The sequence below is a fragment of the Peromyscus eremicus genome, chromosome 20 (genome assembly GCF_949786415.1).
Source record: "Peromyscus eremicus chromosome 20, PerEre_H2_v1, whole genome shotgun sequence".
Taxonomy (NCBI): domain Eukaryota; kingdom Metazoa; phylum Chordata; class Mammalia; order Rodentia; family Cricetidae; genus Peromyscus; species Peromyscus eremicus.
Genome location: NC_081436.1, coordinates 22,926,958 through 22,932,957, shown reverse-complemented (window position 1 = coordinate 22,932,957; position 6,000 = coordinate 22,926,958).

Below are 6,000 nucleotides of genomic sequence, written 5' to 3'. Positions count from 1 at the left end.
GCAGCCTAGAAGAACAGCCAGTGTTCATAACCACTGAGCCATTTCTCTAACCACCGAGGCCCTTTAAGTGCTTTTTCAAGACAGGGTTTCTCTATGTAACAGCTCTGGCTGTCTTGAAGCTTGCTTTGTAAATCAAACTGGCCTGAACTCACAGAGATCCACCTACCTCTGCCTCTTGAGTGCTGGAGTTAAAGGCGTGCACCACCACGCCCTGCTATATATAATTTATCTTTATGTTCATTAGTGTTTTGCCTACATATGTGTCTGTATGAAGGTGTCAGAAGCTCTGGAACTGGAGTTACAGACAGTTGTGAGCTGCCATGTGGATGCTGGGAATTGAACCCAGGTCCTCTAGAAGAGCAGTCAGTGTTCTTAACTTCTGAGCCACCTCTCCAGCTCCTTTTAAGTGTATTTTATTGTTATTATTCTTTTCTTTTCTTTTCTTTTCTTTTTGGTTTTCGAGACAGGGTTTCTCTGTGTCATTTTGGTGCCTGTCCTGGATCTCACTCTGTAGACCAGCCTGGCCTTGAACTCACAGAGATCTGCCTGGCTCTGCCTCCTGAGTGCTGGGATTAAAGGCATGTGCCACCACTTCCTGGCTCCAGATTATTCATTTTTTGACATGTATCAGTTTTTTTTCACCTCCTTTGACTGAAATAGAATTAAGCCTAGATTTTCAAATACAAATTGGATACTGATAGAAAAAAAAAACAGAAAAAAAAGAATGTAAGTAAATGAAATTAAGACATAATTTATTTTCTATAATTTGCTAACTATCACTGTTAGTACTTCCAAACATTTTGCTCATTGATGTTTATATTTGATGAAGAAGGGTAGTATTGAAGTATTATTTAAAAATTAAAGTTGATGTGAATTTTAATTTCTAAATAACAGTAGGAGCTGGGCAGTGGTGGCATACGCCTTTAATTCCAGCACTCAGGAGGCAGAGGCAGGTGGATCTCTGTGAGTTTGAGGCCAGCCTGGTCTACAGAGTGAGTTCCAGGACAGCCAGGACTACAGAGAGAAATCCTGTCTCGAAAAATAAAAAAGGAAAAAAAAAGGGCTATTAAAAAAACAACTATGCCATTCCTCCCCCACCAAAACCCCAAATAGGTAGAGAATATACAAACATTTGAATCACAGATCCCTAGGAAGATCAAATAAAACCAAACCTAGGAAATAATGCAGAATGAAGAGGCAGGAAGAAAGGATTTGTCTTCTTCTTTCTTTTTCTTTTCTTTCTTTTTTTGTTTTTCGAGACAGGGTTTCTCTGTATAGGTTTGGAGCCTGTCCTGGAACTCACTCTGCAGCCCAGGCTGGCCTTGAACTCACAGAGATCTGCCTGCCTCTGCCTCCCGAGTGCTGGGATTAAAGGCGTGCGCCACCACGCTGGTCTTCTTTCACAGGTAAGAAAATTCCAGAACTTTCTAGGAGATGGCCAATCTTTGAACATATTCAGCAGTGGAGGGGATCCATCCATTCAGGTGTGTTCTCCTTGGTGGGACCGAGCTCTGGTGGCGGGACTGCCCAGGGCTAGTCACTCACCCTTGGAAGACCTGTTCCAAGGGTCTGGAACTTGAATGGTTAGTAACCTTGCATGTTGACATCTACCTCTCCCCTGAGCTTCTCCCTAAAGAGGCTCGAAGAGCCCTGCTCTCAGGTAAGCCTAAGGTAGATACTCTCCTGAAGTAGGAGGATCCCTGAGAGCTTGAGGCCAATAGGGCAAAGGACAGTCCAGGTTACTTAGCGAGAGAGAGAAAGGGAGAGAGAGAGAGAGAGAGAGAGAGAGAAGAGAGGCATGTGCATGTGTGAGCACACACTCCTGTGCTCACCATGCACAGTGGCACAGTAGAAGGACAGAGAACAGTAATGCTTCCTGTTAGCTACTCTTTTTCCTGTGGAACAAGCAGGTTGAAAGAACTGCTGTCCCATGGCAGAAATGTTGGTATTTGAAGAAAGTTGCTCTTGTTTTCTAGCCTTCAGAGCACCCTGGGAAGGAAAGGCTGTTTTGTCAGCCACTGAACTTGAGGGTGTCTGGGCTGAAGTTGTGACGGGTAAGGAATCAAGGTGTGATGGTTAGTTTTAAATGTCAACTTGACACAATCTAGAATTAGCTGGGAATCTGGGTGAGGGTTTATGTAGATCAGGTTGTCTTCTGGGAGTGTCAGGTGTGTCAGTCAAAGCTAGAAGACAAGACTCTGCCTAGTGGCACACACCCACAGTCCTAATACATGGGGGTCAGGAGCAAGAGGATCAGCGTGAGGCCAGCATGGGCTAGAGTGAGTTCTACACCAGCTGGAGCTACACAGGAAGACCTGCTCTGAAATAAACAAAAACAAACAACTGGAAGTTCTTGTATCACAGGAGCTTCTGTGCAAATTAGGAAAGGATATCTCCTGCAAATATTTGTTTTCTATCTATTGGAATGTTGGCATGGTGCTGTCCTTAGAACAGCAACCCCCCCCCCCTTTCTGGTAAACAAATACTCTAAGAAACACCCAAGTCCACACTATCAAAGTCGTAAAAGGGGTCCCTTGGGTGTGAAGCCCTGGTGTAATATGTAACATGAACAGCACACTCAGTGCCTCTCCACTCTATCGCACATACTCTCCTCTTTAAAATAGCCAATGGTGGGGCTGGAGAGATGGCTCAGAGGTTAAGAGCACTGGCTGCTCTTCCAGAGGTACTGAGTTCAATCCCCAGCAACCACATGGTGGCTCACAACCATTTGTAATGAGATCTGGTGCCCTCTTCTGGTATTCAGGTACATGCAAGCAAGCAGAATACTGTGTATAGATAATAAATAAATAAATCTTTAAAAAAAAAATAGCCAATGGCTCTTCTGCACCACAGTGCCAAGTCAAAGTCATTGGTACAGCCTCAGGGAATCCCTGCCACCCTATTGTGATATCAGCCCCCTCTATTGGACAGAGGTGAACTACTGACTTCAAGGCAGGCATAATGACACCGATGAGGAATTGAGCCTTGTTGAGGAGAGGAATTGAGCCCATCAGAGGAGGAGAGGGATGGAAAAGTGTGATGATACCAGGCTCCTGGTTCCAGAGGGTCCCTGAGACAAACCCAACTCGAGAAGCCTAAGGACCTCTGGTCACGAACTTCAGCCATCCTGTCAGTGTGTGACTTCGGGGAAGTCCAAGGAATCAGCAAAGTTAAATTTTACACCATATTCTCAAGATACAGAAAAAAGTTGTTTTGTTTGTTTTTTTTCTTGCTTTGCATCTGTCAGGGATATGTAATGGACCCATTTTTTTTTTTTTTTTTTTTGGTTTTTCAAGACAAGGTTTCTCTGTGTAGCCCTGGCTGTCCTGGAACTCGCTCTGTAGATCAGGCTGACCTTGAACTTGAGATGTCTGCCTATGCCTCTCAGAGTACTGGGACTAAAGGCATGAAACAGCACTGACCATCTTTTCTTGCAGGCTGCAAGAATATATTATAGAGATTCAGCTGTATATTAAAGCTATACCTAGAAATTTCAAGGTATTTTTCTAGAGGAAGCCATTTATCATGGAATATTTGGTGTTATCCAGTTTTTAATATTTTAACTGTCTTTTGCTATGAAATTCTTGTGGGCCCATATACTACTAGAGCATATTGGCAAACAGTGTAAGTTTCTCAGATGCTGATCCTCTAAGTAACAAACTCCCCACCCTCTCCAGAGCCTAGGAGACAAGCAGGCTGTAGATGCATAGCTTTATTTCTTCTGCAAGTGAAGCTCAGACCATCTCTTGCCTTCAGGCCTAATGGCATTACAGATGGATTGACTGAGGACAACAAGGCTTTTTGCATAACCAGGTGCAGTAAGGACTGAAGTGGAATTCCAGAGGAGGCAGAGAGTCACGTGGCCAGGAAAGAAAGGACAGGGCAGTTTTTCTTGGTAGACAGAGCTGCATGGCCAGAGAGGAGAGAGAAAGACAGAGGTTCTGTAGATGGTAAGGCAGATCTCTTGTAGAGTTCCCTCAGAGCCAGGAGTAAGGAACAAGGAAAGAAAGATGCAGGGCGAAGGAACAGAGGACGGAGATGAGGTCAGAAGTATAAGAGCTTACTAAAACTTATGAGGACAGGAAAAGTGGGCCCAGAGAGGAGCTGAATGTGAGGACGGAGCTGAAGCTGTGTAGATAAACTTTTGTCATAGAGGAATAAAGTAGACAGACAAAGAACATGGTGTACTTAGATTCTTTTCCCTCAGATAACCCCACACTGGACGTAGCGTCTTCCCCAGGACTCTGGGAGGGAAGTTTTCAGGGCAGGGGCCAGGGAAAATTCCATTAACCTTCTAATTTTCTTTTCTTTTATGTAGTTCTGGCTAGCTTGAAACTCACTATATAGAGTAAGCTAGCCTAAAATTTGTACTTATGGCTGGGCGGTGGTGGTGCATGCCTTTAATCCCAGCACTCAGGAGGCAGAGGCAGGTAGATCTTTGTGAATTCCAGACCAGCCTGGGCTACAGAATGAGTTCCAGGAAAGGTGCCAAAGCTACACAGAGAAACCCTGTCTTGAAAAATCAAAAATAAATAAATAAATAAATAAATAAATAATTTGCACTTCTGCCTCCTGAGATGAGACCTCCATGATTAAACTGGGATGAGGGGTGGCAATAGCAGGTAGGGGATGAGGGAAGAGAACATGAGGGAACGGGATGATCAAGCTGGAACACGAAAGGTGTGGGAGAGCAATGACAGAGATACCATGATAGAGGGAGACATCATGGGGATAGGGAGAGACTGGGTGCTGAGGAGGTTCACAGGAATCCACAAGGATGACCCCAGCTGAGACTACTGGCAATGGTGGAGGAGATGCCTGAACTGGTGATCAGGTTGGTGAATGCCCTGACTGTCATCACGGAGCCTCTGTCCAGTGACTAATGGAAGCAGATGCAGGGAGCCACAGCTGGGCACCAGGCCGAGCTCCAGGAGTCCATTGAAGAATGAGAAGAGGGATTCTATGTGCAAGGGACATTGAGGTCATGATTGGGAAATCTACAGAGACAGACAAGCCAGCTAATGGGAAGCCATGAACTTTAGACCAACAGCTGTGAATCCTTCATGGGTCTCGACTAGGCCCTCTGCATGGGTGAGACAGTTGGTACCTTGGTCTACTTGGGGGGGCCCTTGGCAGTGGGATCAGGATCCATTCCTGATGTATTAGCTGGCTCTGGAGCCCACTACATACTGGGAGACACCTTGCACAACCTTGGTGCAGAGGGAGTGGCTTGGACCTGTGTCAACTGAATGTGCCAGGCTCTGCTGAGTCCCCATGGGAGGTCTTGTCTTGTCAGAGGAGGGAATGGGGGTGGGTTGGGGGGAAAAACTGGGGGGCTGGAGGAGGGAGGAGAAGGGGAACTGTGGTTGGTATGTAAAATGAATAAAAAATTCTTAATAAAAAGTAAAAAAAAAGATTCAGATGGAATAAAATTCTAAAAAAAAAAAATTGCACTTCTGCCTCCTGAGTGTTGGGATTATAGGTATATGCTGCCAAGTCTGGCACTGAAAAGTTTAAACTGGAGGAAAGATAATCTATGACTACATTGGGTTTGTCAAAAGCTGATTTGGCTTTAAAATATTCTGAAGTGCTGGCCTTTAATCCCACCCAGCACTGGGGAGGCAGAGCCAGGCTGATCTCCGTGAGTTAAAGGCCAGCCTGGTCTACAGAGCGAGATCCAGGACAGAGAAACCCTGTCTCAGAAAAAAAAAAAAAAAAAAAAAAAAAGAGTGAGCATGCCCCGAGGGGGCATAAGGGTGTAGCAGTTCTCAACCTGAGGGTCTACCTCTTTGGGGGTTACTTTTCAGATATCCTGCATATTAGATATTTACATTACAATTCATAACAGCAGCAAAATTACAGTTATGGAGTAGCAATGAAATAGTCTTACAGTTGGGGGTCTGCACAGCATAAAGAACTGAATTAAAGGGTCACAGCATTGGGAAACACTGCTCTAGTGACTTTAATGAACCTGGAACACTGTCTCAGGTTATTACTGTG